Source organism: Drosophila serrata, unplaced genomic scaffold, assembly GCF_035046125.1.
Source record: "Drosophila serrata isolate PLE 108 unplaced genomic scaffold, ASM3504612v1 contig_128, whole genome shotgun sequence".
In the NCBI taxonomy this organism is placed as follows: domain Eukaryota; kingdom Metazoa; phylum Arthropoda; class Insecta; order Diptera; family Drosophilidae; genus Drosophila; species Drosophila serrata.
In genome coordinates this window covers 561,168-581,183 of record NW_028257026.1, presented here as the reverse complement: position 1 = coordinate 581,183, position 20,016 = coordinate 561,168, and the positions used below count along the sequence as shown (strand labels likewise).

The window sequence follows — 20,016 nt, the reverse complement described above, 5'->3', positions numbered from 1 at the left end:
ATACGGATCCTGGCTCACTAGGTAATAAATCATGTCAAAAAAGGGGGTGGGGGTGACCCTAATTAGTCACGCATGGCTGCACACAGGTGTCTTAATGACCTAATTAGCATAAAAAGGTCACTTAATTAAGTTAGAAAGGGTGTGGGGGTGACCCTAATTAGTCACGCATGGCTGCACACAGGTGTCTTAATGACCTAATTAGCATAAAAAGGTCACTTAATTAAGTTAGAAAGGGTGTGGGGGTGACCCTAAAAAGTCACGTATGGTTGCACACAGGTGTCTTAATGACCTAATTAGCATAAAAAGGTCACTTAATTAAGTTAGAAAGGGTGTGGGAGGGTGAGGATCACCCCAAAGAAATGGTGAAAGTGGGTGAGGTGTTTTGTCATGTCTTGTCTTGTCTTGTTTTTTTCTCACTCCAAAGGTGTGTGTGTGTGAGGGGTGTTTTCTCATGCGTAAAAATGTGTGGTTGTTTAGAGTGATCTTTAGCCGAATAGGGAGTGTAGGAGTGTGAGAGAGGGGTGTTTTGTGATGCGTACGAATTTGTAAAACGATATTTAGGTTGAGTAGTAGGAGGGGGAGGAAGAGGAGGAGGAGGAAGTTGTTTTATTATGCGTGTCCGTTTTGTTGATTCAATTAGGGTTGTAGATGATATCTGTTAGTGTAACCTGTCTTCAGTGATCTTGTGAGAACTTCGAGAACTTCCCCCTCTTTAGCGAGCATTAGCGAGCATTAGATGGGAAAGTGTGCGTGAATATCTGAAGTATGGTGCTTCTAACTTGTATTAAGTTAAGGGGAGGGTAATCTTAAATGTTTCAATTCTTTAGTGGAGGGGGGGTGGTGGTTGTGGTGGTGGTTCCTAACAGAATATACACAAAAACAAATGAGATCGTTTATTTAGTCAAATACGTTTTTATTTTTCTCACACATTTATATTATGAAGGAAAAACGGTTACTTTCCAAGTGTTCAAAAAAGTTATGTGTTAAGGAGAAATGAAGAAAGTAGTTCAGTTTAAGAAAACTATCCGAGTTGAGTGTATCACATAAAATCGTCGTGCGAACCTGTGAAATCGAATTGAGTGGAACCAAATAAAATCATTGTGCGAACCTGTGAGCAAGAATAACATAGCAAAATAATATGTAAAAACATAAAATGAAAAGAAACAAAACAAATCAAAATAAAACTATTCGAATTGAGTTGAATCACATAAAATCGTTGTGAGAACCTGTGAAATCGAATTGAGTGTGAATCACGTAAAATCGTCGTGCGAATCTGTGAAATAATATTGAATTAAATCACAAAAAAAATACATAATAAAAACAAAACAAAATAAAATCAAGTTGAGTGGAATCAAATAAAATCATTGTGAAAACCTATGAAAATAATTGGTTGAGTGGAACCAAATAAAATCATTGTGCGAACCTGTGAGCAAGAATAAGATAGCAAAATAATATTTAAAAAAAAAAAAAAAAGAAACAAAACAAATCAAAATAAAACTATTCGAGTTGAGTGGAACCATATAAAATCATTGTGCGAACCTGTGAAAAAGAATAACATTGCAAAATAATACTTAAAAACAACAAAACAAAACAAAACAAATCAAAATGGATAAGTACTGCGAAAAGTGCAACATTACCCTGCCAGCTAACATTTCGTGGAGTCATCATCTGCGGACGGAGCAGCACAAAAGAAATGTCATCGAGCCAGTGGATTCAAGAATTAAAAAAATTAGATCTGGATTCCAAGGAAGGATTATTCAGTATCTATATGAAAATACTAATAATGATGTGATTTATCCAACTCGATTTATGGAGGAAGCAGGAGAAGCTTTTCTCCCACACTTATATCCATTATTGGAGAGTTATGCATCAGTGAAAATTAACTTTGAACTTTTCGGAAAATATGCACTCCTGAAAGAAGAAAAAGAATGCGAGGAAATAAAGTCATTTCAAAGTAAAATGACAATAATCACCGCCTACTCCAATATTGAAAATGAATATAAGGAGCACATGGAGAAAATTTTGGTGAGGATGGAGGAATTCCAAGAAAGGGATAGTGGATGGACATTGATTCATCTGAATCGATTGGAAATGAATATAAATAAATATTCACCTTTAAGAGGATCATCATATATCAAACTACCCTCTTGCTTAGAAAATAAAAAAGCGATAATCAACGTTAAAAACCTGAGAGATGAATATTGTTTTAAGTGGAGCTTAATCGCTGCATTAAGTAATATTAATAAAAATGCAAGCAGGTGTACAAGTTATAAAGTGAATATAAATGATGATCTCATTCGAGTTAATGAGATCACATTAAATTTCAGTGGATTGGAATTCCCACTTAAACCCTCAGACATTAATAAATTTATACAAATAAATAAGGAAATAAACATAACACTTTTTGGATTCGACGATGGAGCTATTTTTGGACCCATATTTTATTCCCCTGAAGTGAGGAAAAATACAATAAATATGTTGTTATTAGAGGAAGGATGCAAAGCACATTATACTTGGATAAAAAACCTATCAAAGTAAGTAGTTTTATAATATCATTTTTATTAATATGTATTATGTATTATTATAATTTTTTTTTGTTTGTCTTTTTGTTTTAAATTTCAAAATATTTATATGTTTTCACATTTAAAAAAAAAAAATTCAAAATATTTATATGTTTTCATATTTTAAAAAAAAAATTGTTTTTTTTTTATCTTTATTTTAGTTTGGTTTCCTCTCAAGTTTCGAGAGATAAGTCAAAGAAATGGTTTTGTCAAATTTGCTTGAATTATTCATTGAGTGAAGAGGCTGCCAACCGACACTCTGAAGTCTGCGGTAAAAAAGTTTCCCGTTTACCACACCCGAAAAATGCAATTCTTAAATATAAGAATATTCAAAAGGAAGTGATGATACCATTTGCGGTATACGCTGATTTTGAATGCATCCTTCAACCCGTTAATGCGAAAGAAACATTAAATTTAAATATTGTAAATATTCATAGGCCTATTTCATATGCATACTATATAAAGTGTGCACATGATAATAGTTTAGATAAGTTTGTTTTAGAAACTAAATTAAACTCGGGGGTGAATTTCCTCCTATCTCTTATAGAAAATTTAACACTTATATATGAAAATTATATTTCAAAAAATGTAGCTATAATAATGTCTGATGTTGAAGAAGAAGATTTTAAAAAATGTCTTAATTGTCATATATGTAACACTCCTCTTTTATTAGATAGAGTTAGAGATCACTGTCACTTCACAGGAAAATTTAGAGGTGCAGCACATAATGAGTGCAATTTAAAATATAAAGTTCCGAAATTTTTTCCTGTTTTCTTCCACAATTTCACCAGGTATGATTGTCATCTATTTGTAAAAGATTTGGCTCTCATACCTGGTGAAATAAAGGTTATTCCATTAAATAAGGAGCAATACATTTCAATATCTAAAATTATAACTTTAACTAATGGTGAAAACTTTGAAATCCGTTTTCTAGACTCATTTCGTTTTATGCCTTCTGCATTAGACGCATTAGCTTCAAACCTGGATAGTGAACAAATGCAAATCACAAAATCATTTTTCTCAAATGAAAATCAGTTCAGGCTTATGCGAAGAAAGGGTGTATTCCCATATGAATATTTAGATTCAGTTGAGAAATTAAAAGAAAGTATATTACCTCCTAGAGAAGCTTTCTATAGTTCCTTAACTGAGAATGAATGTTCAAGTGAAAATTACACACACGCGCAAGAGGTTTGGAATGAGTTTTCATGTGAGAACTTGAAAGATTATTTAGAGCTGTATTTGAAAACAGATGTTTTATTGATGACAGATGTCTTTGAAAACTTTCGAAAACTATGCATTAAAATTTATTCACTTGATCCAGCACATTTTTTCACAACACCAGGTTTATCATGGGAAGCTATGTTGAAATGTACTAAAATTGAATTAGATTTATTAACTGATATAGATCAGTATAAATTTATTCAAAGTGGTATTCGAGGTGGCTTAGTACAATGCACATGTAGATATGCTAAAGCAAATAATAAATATGTTGATAATTTTGATAGTACTCAAAAATCATCATATTTAATTTATTTGGATGCAAATAATTTATATGGTTGGGCTATGTCACAATCTTTACCATATGGAGGTTTTGAATGGGTTTCAAGGGAATCACTTGATACTATTAATATTTCAGAGATTGGAGATGATAGTGAATATGGATACATTTTTGAGGTAGATTTAAAATATCCTTTTAAATTACATAATAAACATAATGATCTTCCATTTTGTTGTAATAATCAAATACCAACAAAAACAGATAAAATTAAAAAATTAATTGCTGATTTAAGGGATAAAGAGAAATATATTATTCATTATAAAAATCTTCAGCAGTGTATAGAAAATGGTTTAATTTTAACAAAAATCCATAGAGGTCTTCGTTTCTTTCAGAAGCCTTGGTTAAAAACATATATTGACTTAAATACATTTCATAGAACTAATGCAAAAAATGCATTTGAAAAAGATTTCTTTAAACTTCTCAATAATGCGGTCTTTGGAAAAACCATGGAAAATGTGGATAAACGAGTAGATGTGAAGTTAATTACAGAATGGGAAAGTGCTTCACCATTAGACTCTTCTGGTCCTAAGAGACATTGTGCTAGGTCTCTTATTTCAAAGTCCAACTTCCATAGCGTAAAACAGTTTTCGGAAAACTTCTTTGCTTTTCAAATGAAAAGGTTAAATGTATTATACGACAAACCATTATATTTAGGGTTTGCTGTATTAGATTTATCAAAATGGAAAATGTATGATTTTCATTATAATTACATAAAACCTAAATATAATGAAAATGTGCAATTAAATTATATGGATACAGATTCTTTTATATACACAATTAATACTGAAGATTTTTATAAAGATATTCAGAATGATATTGAGATGAAGTTTGATACATCTGATTATTCTGATGAATTATTAAATCTCTATAATTTCCCTAAAGCTAATAAAAAGAGGTTGGGATTTTTTAAAGATGAACTCAATGGAAGACCAATGACTGAATTTGTTGGTTTAAGATCAAAAATGTATGCCTTTAAGTCATCTAATATCAATGACAGATCTGAAAAAACAGTGAAAAAATCAAAGGGAGTTAAAAGAAGTGCCATTGATCAATTAACTTTTAATAGTTTTAAAAAATGTTTGTTTTCGGAAGAGGAAGTGGTAGGATCTATGTCAATGATTAGATCTAAAAATCATCTCTTATCAACAGTTAAATGTAAAAAAGTTGTTCTCAGTCATAAAGATACAAAGCTCGTTATTCAAAACAATAAAATTAATACTTTACAATATGGACATTATAAAATAGAAGAAAACAAATTAGAAAATAAACTTGATGAAATAAATGCAAATATTTATGTTTACGAGCAAAGAATAAAAGAAATGGAGAATTGTCCTAATAGAAATAATAATCAAGATATTGAAATAGAAAAATTTAAGAAAAATATTGATGATTGTACATTTGAAATGTTTTATACAGAATTAGAATTAAATTTACTAAATTGTGAAAAAGAAGAAGAAGAAATGTAATCTATAATTATAAATAAAACAATGAAATTATAAATTTAAAAGAACAAACAACGGTTTTTTATTTAAAAGGTTAATTAAAGGTAATGTATAAACCAAATATTTCGAATCAAAACAGCATTATAAAATTCTTATTTTATAGAACAAACAACGGTTTTTTATTTAAAAGGTTAATTAAAGGTAATGTATAAACCAAATATTTCGAATCAAAACAGCATTATAAAATTCTTATTTTATAGAACAATTAAAATGTTTTCTTTGAATTACATTCAATTTGCTTACTTTCTTCTATATTTAGTGGTATAGTTTGTACATAACTATTTATACCACCCTCTAATATATAGATTTTATCATCATCATTACTTAAAGGAATTGATTTTAAGTTTTCATCATTATCCTTATCTAAATTAAAGGGTATAGTTTGTACATAATTATTTATTCCACCTTCAACAAGAATAGTTTCATCCTCACTAGGTGATCTTGTGATGCATGGCTCTGGATTATCCTCATCGAAAATATTCACATCGTGGTCATCATCATCATCATCATCATTATCATCATCATCACCATCATCGTTATCATGCTCATCATACAAAACCAGAACCTCTTTTTTATTAAGGTTTTGAAATTCTGAAAATATAAATATTATTAGTATATATATATACACATATATATATATATTTAATCAACTCACCTTTTTGTACTCCACTTGAAATAGTATTAGCAACTTCTTTATTTAAATTCTGCAAAAACAAACATATTTCCCTACTCAATCAGAATATATTATCACTATTAGTTATTTTGAAGTCATTAATGTCATTAATTAGAATTTTGTCTGTACTAATCTCATTTTCTTTTTTATTTAAATACTCAATTAGCATTTGAGATTCTAAATTTCTCTTTCTCAAATATATTCCATTAATTTTTTCTGCTGTTTCGATATCTATTTCATTTATTTGTGGACCATCACTAAGATATCCTGGTTCTACATCTTCTATCTCTTCCCGTTTACTATCTTGTATAGAAAGAAGATTAGCATCTTTCGAAATTCTTTCATACACTTTCCTATCTTTCTGTCTCTCTGCATGTATTACTGAATGTGTTAAAACTTCAGCAAATTCAAAGCAATTTATTCTTAATGTTGCTAGTGGGATATTAATATTTCGTTTAGATTTTCGTTGATGGTGGTGGTGGTGGGTAGTTATATGTTTTGTATTCCTACGTTTAACATGTGATCTTCTATATATATTATTGTAGTGACATTTAACACCTACCGTAGCACTTTTATATGTTACGGTGAAGAATCTATTTAACCCTCTTCTTCCTAAATCGAGATGCCCCCCTATTTTCCTTTCATTCTCAATTAATTGGTTTTTAAAATTCTCTATTATTGCTCTTTTTGTAAATTCTACTTCAGAGTTATGTATGTTTGTAATGTTTTTTAATTTTTGTGTTGCATTTCTTTTTATTGGAACTCGTCCTACACTGTCGAAATCGGTATCACTATCATTGATACCCAACACTATTTCGTGATTGTTTTTTTATAGAATTTCTTTTTTGTGAATCCAACTATCTTCTGATTTTGAAAAGCCTAGCCAACGCACAAGCACATAATCACCTTTTTGTTTCAGAATCTTTTCAACAAGATAAGTATTAGGGAATTTTGTTTTTTTAATTTCTTGTTTATAGAAGCCCCCTTGAATTGGATCACCCTTCAAGTCTTCAAGTAAATATGTGGTGGGTGATGTATTTTGTACTTTCCGAATTCGAAAAATTTCCGTTGTCCAGTTTGGAGTATAACCTTTCTCAAAGACATGCTTATATTTACTTATTCGTACATGATCCCCCTCTTTAAACTCTCCATTTGTGAATATTTTTAGATGATTGTATGATCTCATTAAAATCTGTTTTTCATTTTTAACATTAACATCAATGGGTTTCATTTTAATTGTTCTATGCTTCCTATTGTTATAATTATTAATCAATTCTTTGTAAATTTGAAGCCATGCGTATTTTCCATTAAAACTGAACTCACGCCACATAAGTTCTTTTAGTGTTCTATTAAAACGTTCTACAATAGATGCTTTAAGAGTACTAAATGTTGAGTAATGATTAATTTCATATCGTTTCATTAAATCTCTAAATTGTTTATTATAGAATTCATTTCCATTATCTGTTTGTAAATTCTTTGGTACTCCACGACCAGATTTTATTATTTTTTCCATAGCTCTTGTAACTTCTTCTGCATTTTTTGATTTTATTGCTTCACCCCATCCATATTTAGAAAAGGTATCGATTACTGTTAATAGATACCTAAAGCCTTTATTCGAAGATGCATATGCCCCCATTTCAACCAAATCAGCCTGCCATAAATCATTAATACCCTTTACTATAACTCTACGTCTTGGAAAATTCTTGAATGATGGTCGATGTAACTCATTTACAATATCTCGTTTACTCATGACTTTATTTTATTTGGTACAAATGGTTTCTTCTCTAAAGATTCAGTTTCACTTTTTAAAACTGCAGTCGGTGCAATGATATAATTGAAAATGTTACTTTCTATTTCATTTATATCCTCTACTATCTTATTAATAGTTTTCAAGAGAAATTCCAATTTTTTAGAAATTTCACCCACTTTTCCCTCAATATTATTGATTCGAGGCCTTGATCTAAAGATTTCTTGTTTCTGTGGTTGTTTAGAAATTTCATTAGATGTATTCTGTACTAGTTTACTTATTTCATCATCAACATAAAATTTTGTTGCAATATCATTTTCATGAATGGGGGTTAGGGAATTTTTGAATCGTTTCCTCTGAATATTTAAATGCCCATCATAATCATTTAGTATACTTTGGAATTTTTCTACACCTTTTTTTATATCTCTTGAGTACTCTTTCTCATTTAAAAAACAACCAAACTTATCAACTGACATTTTAATTATAAAATAAATAATGAAAGAACGGTATATTTATGTATGATCCAAATCAATTGTTAAGACCTCTTCTCTGTTTTTACGATGTGAAAATGGACTACTTCGAAGTATCGTTCCATCTATTTCTATATGATCAGAACGAATGATTGGTGTGGGTATTTTTAAATTTCGGTTTATGAAATTGTTAAGATTTTCCAATTTATCAAGAAGCTCTTTTAATGTATTATGTATATATTCCATTTGAGTTACCATTTTTATTACTTTACTTTCCAACTCTGATACTCTTTTATTTCTTAGTTGAAATGATTTAGTTATAGTTTCCATTTGTTGTGATTTCGCCTCGTTAATTTTCTCATCTACATAAAATTTAATAGCCAAATCATTTCCATTTATTGGCTTTGAAGAGTTTTTAATTCTTTTTTTCTGAACATTTATGTGACCATCAGTGTCTAGATTTAAACCTGTAAGACTCTCAACTTCCCTTTTGAAAAGAGAGGAAAAATCTCTATCATTTGAAAAGTGACCAAACTTGTCAATAGACATTTTACTATTAAACAAATTCAGAAAATGTTTTCCATTTTATTAATATATTATTTTTTCTTCACGCAATTCTTCTATTATTGAAAGAATTTCATTAGTATGGTTATTATTACCAGCAGCTCTTGATGCCATTAAGAGTTGCAATCTTTCAACAAGTTCATTAACATTATCCCAATATACATAATTTGGTGGTAATTTTTGTAGTCTCATATACCCAGAACCAGTATATTCTTCATTTACTGAAGACGATAACAACGATGACGATGAAGACGACGATGAGGATGATATTAATGGTTTAATAATTGAAGAATATTTTTTAGAACGATTTCCTTTTATTTGGCCATCTGGTTGATAGTTTCTTTTGTGAGCACTTGTTTCAATTAAAATGTTTCTATATGATTCTAAATCATTCTTAGTATAATCCTTTGGACTGTTATGAAAAATTAAAGAGTATAAACCAGTTGATAGAGTCCATAAATTTCCACTTCCTAATTCCATTACATTTTTTTCAATTTTAAGTGTACTATTACCCAACATTAAAATATTATTTTCTTCTCTTGGTCCATAACTATTATCTAAAATCTTTTCTTGTTTTAACTGGTTAATGTTGATATTATACTTCACCCCGGTTTCTTCATATACACTTTCATTTAAATCATCTATATGAGACTGTTTTAAAATGTCAGATTCATCTATATGAGATGGATGAGAAAAGTCAGATTCATCTATATGAGAGTGTTCTGAGTGAGCATCAGCATAAGCATCACTCTCACTCTCACTATCACTTTCAATTACTCTCTCCTGTACCCTTTTATTACTTTTAGGTACTCTTATTTTCTCTTTCTTGAACTCAGTCTTAACATTGTGTGTATCATTAATATATACATTCTTATTTAATTTTTTATTTTCATTTAGTAATTCATGTAAAGGTTCTGTAATGGGTTTAAATGTTTCCTCCAAATTTGATACGTTATCATTTTTTATTTGCTTCAATTCATCAAATTTTCTTTTTAATGAATTCCTACTCTTCGTCAACTGTTCTAAAAGATTTCGCTTCATTGTTGTAGTTTTCTCTGATACTCATGTGCTACTGGGGAAAAATGTAGTATAATCTAAATATTTATAACAAAGTGTTTTGAGTTTAATGAAATTTTATTTTTATTTAAGAAAATAAGTACATTAATAATATTAAAAATGAATACATTTTAAGCTTTATTTAATTCTAAATAGAGGTTATTATCATTCCTTTTAATAATACAAAACATATTATCTTTTATATATTCAATGGTCGAATCATCTAAAGTCGAGTATCGTGTTGGTAAGTACAGCATATACTCTTCAAGTTCAAGAGCGAGGGCCATTCCAAAGCTGGTTTTTTTACGTTGAGCTCGTTGAATAGGATAGCGCACATCTGATTCCATCTTCGTCTTTGTCAAGAGAGGTTTTGGTAGGTTACCATTAAAATCCTTGAGTACCTTCATCATTTCCGGATTGACCATTTTCAGCTGTTTCTTCTTGTTGTTGTTGTTGATTGTAGCTGTTGTAGCTGTTCTTTGTAGTTGTTTTTGTTGTTGTTGTTGTTGTTTGTAGTTGTTTTAACTCTGTTGTAGTTGTTGTTTTTAGTTGTTTTAACTCTGTTGTTGTTGTTGTTGTTGTTTGTAGTTGTTTTAACTGTTTTTCTTGTTATTGTTTTTTTTTGTTTTTCGTTTGCGAGATGATTTTAGGTTGAGACTGTTTACTGGTGGTTTTTTAAATGTGAGTTGAAATAACTTTGATCGAGTTTTTATACCTTAAGGTAAACTAACCCTCCTTTTTTTCTATCTCATTCTTGATTTAGAATTGACCAATCATAACAGCTAAGAGCATGTAAAATAGGGAGGGAGTTTAAAGAATCATAGAGAATCATAGAGAAATCACTTGACCATAACGAAAAAGTTAGTGGGGGGTAGAGAGTAAGAATTGGAGGGACAGGTGTCCACAGTTGGTACTATTAAAGGCTTGTTTTCTCTCATAGTTATAGTTAATATTATTCCCCAAGTATTTCACAACTTCTTTTGGGGGTTGTAAATTTCCAAAACTATCAAAATAATGTATACTTTTTTTATTTTTGTTGTAAGCTACCCAATGTGTTCCATTTGATGAACTATCATCTAGGTTTATAATTCCTGACTCTTCTCTCCAAGGAGATTTTGGTAGTGAGTCTCTCATAAACACACCTCTGAAATGTGGAATATACTTTTGAGCAAAATTCAAAATTTCAAAATTTGAAAGCGGTTTTTTAGGTAGCTTAGTAATCAGTTTTTTGGATTTCCTCTAAATGGGTTGAGATATAATCCATAACCTTTTCTATAAGGTTTTAGAAACATACCTTCACCCACCTTAATACTTTCCATTTTTGCATTATGTCGTTTACTCTCTTCTAATTGTTTTTTCCCCATATTTGCATTATTAATAGTTTTAACAATAGCTGCACTAGCAGACCCAAGACTACCTAATGCGCTTAATGCAGTGAAAATGGGTACAATAGGTAAAAAACCACCAATTTTCGGCACATTAATGACACGAGGAATCTTAATTTTTTTTTTATTTCTACCAATTGATTTACTGACTGCTTTACGTGCAACCTTGATTGCACTCATTAGATCTAGTGGTTTCTGAGTTTTCAATGCCCGAATTCCTGTTTGGATAACATTTGAAAAACTCTTTACCTTTGATCTCCTCCTCCTCTTCTTACACTTTCTCTTTGTTCCCTTCTTCTTCTTCATACCCATTCCGAATTTCTTTTTTGTTTTCATAATATTTGTAACCAAGTATGCTGCTGTTTTCTCTGCAATACTACTATCTTTTGATCCTACACGTTCCCACGCTTTATTTATTAATACTGCATCAGCCTTATGTCGATCAGCTAGATCCTTATCTCGTGAATATGCAATATCATGTACTCTACAAGCTTCATCCAATTGATTTATCCCACGATCACCTCGGGCTAATCGTTTCTCGAGCTTTGTGCCTGGTCCACAAAAATTATAGCCAGGAATATGTGCTTCAAATGGAAGTGTGTTAATTATTTTGTTGATAATACCACTACCTCGTTTCAAGTTTGAACTCTGACTGCAACAATTATAAAAACTTTTACCCATTTTATATAATGTTTAATCAAGGAGCATTTCAGTAGTAAGATAATACGGATCCTGGCTCACTAGGTAATAAATCATGTCAAAAAAGGGGGTGGGGGTGACCCTAATTAGTCACGCATGGCTGCACACAGGTGTCTTAATGACCTAATTAGCATAAAAAGGTCACTTAATTAAGTTAGAAAGGGTGTGGGAGGGTGAGGATCACCCCAAAGAAATGGTGAAAGTGGGTGAGGTGTTTTGTCATGTCTTGTCTTGTCTTGTTTTTTTCTCACTCCAAAGGTGTGTGTGTGAGGGGTGTTTTCTCATGCGTAAAAATGTGTGGTTGTTTTGAGTGATCTTTAGCCGAATAGAGAGTGTAGGAGTGTGAGAGAGGGGTGTTTTGTGATGCGTACGAATTTGTAAAACGATATGTGGTTCCTAACAGAATATACACAAAAACAAATGAGATCGTTTATTTAGTCAAATACGTTTTTATTTAATCATATTCAAACATTTTTTTTTTCTCACACATTTATATTATGAAGGGAAAACGGTTACTTTCCAAGTGTTCAAAAAAGTTATGTGTTAAGGAGAAATGTAGAAAGTAGTTCAGTTTAAGAAAACTATCCGAGTTGAGTGTATCACATAAAATCGTCGTGCGAACCTGTGAAATCGAATTGAGTGGAACAATATAAAATCATTGTGCGAACTTGTGAAAAAGAATAACATTGCAAAATAATACTTAAAAAACAACAAAACAAAACAAATCAAATAAAACTATCCGAGTTGAGTGTATCACATAAAATCATTGTGCGAACCTGTGAAAAAGAATAACATTGCAAAATAATACTTAAAAAACAACAAAACAAATCAAAATGGATAAGTACTGCGAAAAGTGCAACATTACCCTGCCAGCTAACATTTCGTGGAGCCATCATCTGCGGACGGAGCAGCACAAAAGAAATGTAATCGAGCCAGTGGATTCAAGAATTAAAAAAATTAGATCTGGATTCCAAGGAAGGATTATTCAGTATCTATATGAAAATACTAATAATGATGTGATTTATCCAACTCGATTTATGGAGGAAGCAGGAGAAGCTCTTCTTCCACACTTGTATCCATTGTTGGAGAGTTATGCATCAGTGAAAATTAACTTTGAACTTTTCGGAAAATACGCGCTCTTGAAGGAAGAAAAGGAATGCGAGGAAATAAAGTCATTTCAAAGTAAAATGACAATAATCACCGCCTACTCCAATATTGAAAATGAATATAAGGAGCACATGGAGAAAATTTTGGTGAGGATGGAGGAATTCCAAGAAAGGGATAGTGGATGGACATTGATTCATCTGAATCGATTGGAAATGAATATAAATAAATATTCACCTTTAAGAGGATCATCATATATCAGACTACCCTCTTGCTTAGAAAATAAAAAAGCGATAAACAATGTTAAAAACCTGAGAGATGAATATTGTTTTAAGTGGAGCTTAATCGCTGCATTAAGTAATCTTAATAAAAATGCAAGCAGGTGTACAAGTTATAAAGTGAATATAAATGATGATCTCATTCGAGTCAATGGGATCACATTAAATTTCAGTGGATTGGAATTTCCACTTAAACCCTCGGACATTAATAAATTTATACAAATAAATAAAGAAATAAACATAACACTTTTTGGATTCGACGATGGAGCTATTTTTGGACCCATATTTTATTCCCCTGAAGTGAGGAAAAATACTATAAATATGTTGTTATTAGAGGAAGGATGCAAAGCACATTATACTTGGATAAAAAACCTATCAAAGTGAGTAGTTTTATAATATCATTTTTATTAATATGTATTATGTATTATTAATATTTTTTTTGTTTGTCTTTTTGTTTTAAATTTCAAAATATTTATATACTTTTTTTTTTATCTTAATTTTAGTTTGGTTTCCTCTCAAGTTTCGAGAGATAAGTCAAAGAAATGGTTTTGCCAAATTTGTTTGAATTATTCGTTGAGTGAAGAGGCTGCCAACCGACACCCTGAAGTCTGTGGTAAAAAAGTTTCACGTTTACCAAACCCAAGGGATGCAATTTTAAAATATAAGAATTTTCAAAAGGAAGTGATGATACCATTCACAGTATACGCTGATTTTGAATGCATCCTTCAACCAATTAATGTCAATGAAACATTAAATTTAAATATAGTAAATTTTCATAAGCCTATTTCATATGCATACTATATAAAGTGTGCACATGATAATAGTTTAGATAAGTTTGTTTTAGAAACTAAATTAAACTCAGGAATGAATTTCCTCCTATCTCTTATAGAAAATTTAACACTTATATATGAAAATCATATTTCAAAAAATGTACCTATAGTTATGTCTGATGTTGAAGAAGAAGATTTTAAAAAATGTCTTAATTGTCATATATGTAACACTCCTCTTTTATTAAATAGAGTTAGAGATCACTGTCACTTCACAGGAAAATTTAGAGGTGCAGCACATAATGAGTGCAATTTAAAATATAAAGTTCCAAAATTTTTTCCTGTTTTCTTCCACAATTTCACCAGGTATGATTGTCATCTATTTGTAAAAGATTTGGCTCTCATACCTGGTGAAATAAAGGTTATTCCATTAAATAAGGAGCAATACATTTCAATATCTAAAATTATAACTTTAAGTAATGGTGAAAACTTTGAAATCCGTTTTCTAGACTCATTTCGTTTTATGCCTTCTGCATTAGACGCATTAGCTTCAAACCTGGATAGTGAACAAATGCAAATCACAAATTCATTTTTCCCAAATGAAAATCAGTTTAAGCTTATGCGAAGAAAGGGTGCATTTCCATATGAATATTTAGATTCAGTTGAGAAATTAAAAGAAAGTATATTACCTCCTAGAGAAGCTTTCTATAGTTCCTTAACTGAGAATGAATGTTCAAGTGAAAATTACACACATGCGCAAGAGGTTTGGAATGAGTTTTCATGTGAGAACTTAAAAGATTATTTAGAGTTATATTTAAAAACAGATGTTTTATTGATGACAGATGTTTTTGAAAACTTCCGAAAACTTTGCATTACAATTTATTCACTTGATCCAGCACATTTTTTCACAACACCAGGTTTATCATGGGAAGCTATGTTGAAATGTACTAAAATTGAATTAGATTTATTAACTGATATAGATCAGTATAAATTTATTCAAAGTGGTATTCGAGGTGGCTTAGTACAATGCACATGTAGATATGCTAAAGCAAATAATAAATATGTTGATAATTTTGATAGTACTCAAAAATCATCATATTTAATTTATTTGGATGCAAATAATTTATATGGTTGGGCTAAGTCACAATCTTTACCATATGGAGGTTTTGAATGGGTTTTAAGGGAATCACTTAAAACTATTAATATTTCAGAGATTGGAGATGATAGTGAATATGGATACATTTTTGAGGTAGATTTAAAATATCCTTTTAAATTACATAATAAACACAATGATCTTCCATTTTGTTGTAATAATCAAATACCAACAAAAACAGATAAAATTAAAAAATTAATTGTTGATTTAAGGGATAAAGAGAAATATATTATTCATTATAAAAATCTTCAACAGTGTATAGAAAATGGTTTAATTCTAACAAAAATCCATAGAGGTCTTCGTTTCTTTCAGAAGCCTTGGTTAAAAACATATATTGACTTGAATACATTCCATAGAACTAATGCAAAAAATGCATTTGAAAAAGATTTTTTTAAACTTCTAAATAATGCTGTCTTTGGAAAAACCATGGAAAATGTGGATAAACGAGTGGATGTAAACTTAATTACAGAATGGGAAAGTGCTTCACCATTAGACTCTCCTGGTCCTAAAAGACATTGTGCTAGATCTCTTATTTCAAAGGCCAACTTCCATTTGCTTTTCAAATGAAAAGGTTAAATGTGTTATACAATAAACCATTATATTTAGGTTTTGCTGTATTAGATTTATCAAAATGGAAAATGTATGATTTTCATTATAATTACATAAAACCTAAATATAATGAAAATGTGCAATTAAATTATATGGATACAGATTCTTTTATATACACAATTAATATTGAAGATTTTTATAAAGATATTCAGAATGATATTGAGATGAAGTTTGATACATCAGACTATTCTGATGAATTATTAAATCTCTATAATTTCCCTAAAGCTAATAAAAAGAGGTTGGGATTTTTTAAAGATGAACTCAATGGAAGACCAATGACTGAATTTGTTGGTTTAAGATCAAAAATGTATGCCTTTAAGTCATCTAATATTAATGGCATCTCTGAAAAAACAGTGAAAAAATCAAAGGGAGTTAAAAGAAGTGCCATTGATCAATTAACTTTTAATAGTTTTAGAAAATGTTTGTTTTCGGAAAAGGAAGTGGTAGGTAGGTAGGTAGGTTTCAGTGGTGAGGCCCACTGCTGGGGCCTCCAATTAGAGCTAAGCTCCTTTTTGTTCCACACCCTCTGTTCTTCTTGTTGTTATTCACTATCAGTACCATCCTGAGTCAGCAAGGAAGCCTAGGATCGCTGAAACTTTCAGCTTTCCTATGCTTCTCAGTGACTCCATCTGGTAGGCACCGAAGTGGCGAAACCTGATGTGGTTTAGCGCTGGGCAGAAGCAGAGCAGATGTTCCTGTGTCTCTTGCTCTGTAGGTTGCTTACAGCTTCTACAGATTGCGTTGTATGGCAGTCCCATCTTCATTGCATGCGAACCGATCGCCCAATGTCCCGTGGTGAGTGCCGTGAACCTACTGATATCCCGCTTGCTGTTGGATAGCAGTTCCCTGGTTCGCTTCCTATCGTACCTCGGCCAACATTCCCTTGACCTTCTGTGATCGCTCTTCCTTTGCCATTCTTTACTGGCTATCTGTCTAAAGTGGTCATGGATCCTTGTCTGGATCGCGTTTAGGGAGATCGGTAACTCGAAGTCAGAGCTTAGCCCCGCCGAGCCTGCACGGGCTAGTTCGTCTGCCTTCTCATTACCTGGGATCTCGTTGTGTCCCGGTACCCATGTCACTTGTACCGTGTTTTTGTCGGCAAGTCTATTAAGGGCCTTCTTGCATTCTGCCACTAGTCTTGAATTTGTTTTTACTGCAGATAGGGATTTTATAGCCGCTTGGCTATCCGAGTAGATTCGAACTCTTTTGCCCCTGAGTTCCTGCCTTAAGGAAAGTTCGACTGCTTCCCTTATGGCTAGTAACTCAGCCTGAAAGACCGTCGCTGAGTTAGAGAGATTGAAAGCCTTTTCAATTCCCCAGTTTTCAGCGAAGATCCCAGCCCCTACGCCGCAGCTCATTTTTGAGCCATCGGTGTAGAGGGACACCTCGTTCTCCACTACTACTCTGCCCCTACTCCAGTCGTCCCTTGATGGGTATGATGTCGAGAATGCGTTCCCGAAATTCATTTCCGCGATCATATAGTCGGTCTTAACGTCTGTGTTAATGCCGCTGTTTGCAAGGATCTTTCCGTGCCCGGCGCCGTAGTCCCTCCAGCAATTGCTCGCCTTCAGTCTTACTGCGCTCTGTGCCGCAGTGTCCTTCACGAACAGCTCTATCGGCATTATATCTAGGATAGCGTTGAGAGCAGCCGCGGGGCATGAGCGCATTGCACCCACTGCTCCCGCACTCGCTGCCCGTTGTATCCGTGTCAGCTTCGTTCTGTTGTAAGCCCTAGTTAGTGCCGGCCACCATACTAGAGCTCCGTATGTTAGAATTGGCCGTACCACTGCAGTGTAGAGCCATAGAATTATCTTAGGGTGCAGTCCCCATTTGTTCCCAAACATTTTCCTGCAGGAGTAGAATGCAATGCTTGCCTTCCTAACTCGTTCTGCAATGTTATCTTTCCCTCCAGTTCTCGACCCTGTATTTATTTTGTTCTATAAGTAATGTGAGGTCTAGCACCTCTTCCCAACCTTGAAAGTTTTCCGTGCTCGGAAAGATAAAGGTGGGGGTATTACCCTTATTGCATATCGTTACATTTCTACATATAATATTGTCAAAGAGTGACTCACCTCTTTCGTTAGTCTCCGAACTACCCCAGAGCGTGTGCCTCGCGTTCGCATCACACCAGAGCACCAGGGTCGTCTTCGTCACTTCCGCCCATTGCAGCAGCTTGACTACCGGCTCAGGCGGGGCCGGCTCGTCATGGGCCATATACACTGATGATAGAGTGACTCCGCTCCCATCCTCCGCCACGAATCTGGCCACTGCTAGGTCAGGTGTGCTGAGATTGGGACAGAGAAAAGCGTTAAAATGATTCTTGATTACAATGCAAGCCCTCGACCTACCATCCGAGTTTGTGCACAGTAGTGTGTATCCTTGGATTCTCAGTCCAGCGACTTGCCCGTCCCTGGTCCAAGGCTCCTGTATCAGACCGATGTCGATATCCCTCTCCCTTAGAAGGATCGTGAGATTAGCTGAAGCGTGCGAGCTGCGCTTCAGGTTAATCTGCACGATTCTCGACATCGATGTTAGTGGGGGTGGCGTCCGGAGATTTGTCGTCGATGACCATGTCGTCCAACAAATTGTTGGTGTCATCGACTTCCTCCAGAATCTCGTCCGGCTCGGCCAAGAAGACCTTAATCTTGGCCTTCCTTATGCCGTACCGGACCTTGTGGTCGTTCGCCTCCAGCTGGGGCAGACATTGCTGGTTAATCAGCAGGAGGAAAGGCTGGCTCGCCTTCATCACCTGCTCTGCCCTGAGGATGGTCCAGTCCTCTGTATGGATATCTGGGTTCTGGGCCTTCAGACAGGCGATCACCCTTGCATGGTCAGTTTGGCCCTTAGGTAACCAGATGCGAGCTCTGGGTCTCCTTGGGATCTCCCTGGCGTGGACTAGCCTAATCTTAAGGCCAGCCCATGTGTCGCTAATCTTTGCCACACACTCCGCCAGGAAGCTTCGGGAGAACCCGTCGTCGCACCTGATGACCCGGTGCCCTCTGACCACGTCTGAGGAGTCGAAGGAGGGGATGGGGCCGGTCGGCATGCTGACCAACCTGTCGGTCACCATGTCGGCCAACTTGGCCTCGATCTCCTCCCACTTCTCCGACAGCAGGCGACCGTCGTCATGGAGCTCGTCCACCAGTGCCATAGCCAGACTGTCTCTGGCCACCTCGCTAAACTTCTTTGCCTGGCTGACAAAGTTTGTCGCTCGCGGCTTACCCTGTGGGTCCTTCGCTCTCTTAGGCGCGCTTTCGCTCACTTCCTGTGAGCGAATTCGCTTTGCCTTCGAGGGCTGGAACGCCGCCGGGTTTGCCGCTTTGTATTGCTCAAATTCCGCGATCTCCGCAAGGAATTTGGCCTTGTCCTCGGCATCCCGAGGGTCCGTTTTGCCCTCAGCCTCATTCTTGGCTATCTTGCCAAGAACGAAGCGGGCTCTGTTGACCCTCGCTCGTCTCTGATGGTGAGACATTTTTGCTATTTCTGAGGTGGTGCTCAGCTGAGCCCCACCTGTGTGTTTCGATTGGGGAGTGCTACTCGCTCTCCCCTCGGATTGCGACTCGTCTCCGTCGGTCTCCGATGCAATGTGAGATGCAGCGACCAGTCTCGGCCTCTGCATCTCCTTCTCGTCCTTCGTTGACATTGTTTGGGGTTTATCCTCTCCCGGGAGTTCCGAAGCTCGGTTTTTTGTAGTCATTTTCATTTCATAAACGCCCGCTTTGCTCGACCTGGCAAGCGCAGCGGGCCAGAGGGGGTTTGGGGCTTGAAGAAGGTCGACCGCAGCTTCGCCCCAAAACTGCGGCAAGGCCACTTACGACCCAGGGTTGCCCGGCCCTGGGAAGGCTCCGTGCAGACACAGCTGGCTTAACCCCTCAGCTGCGAACCTGAAA

General features: G+C 34.1%; 1 long non-coding RNA gene across 1 annotated transcript; it reads right to left on the bottom strand.

The window, feature by feature from the left end:
* Window positions 1–5,612: 5,612 nt before the first annotated feature.
* On the bottom strand, window positions 5,613–7,115 carry LOC147644630 (uncharacterized). The gene is made up of 2 exons (XR_015270194.1): window positions 6,277–7,115; window positions 5,613–6,212 (listed from the first exon to the last, which is right to left on the bottom strand). It is a non-coding gene; the product is annotated as an uncharacterized LOC147644630 (long non-coding RNA).
* Between the last annotated feature and the right edge of the window lie 12,901 nt (window positions 7,116–20,016).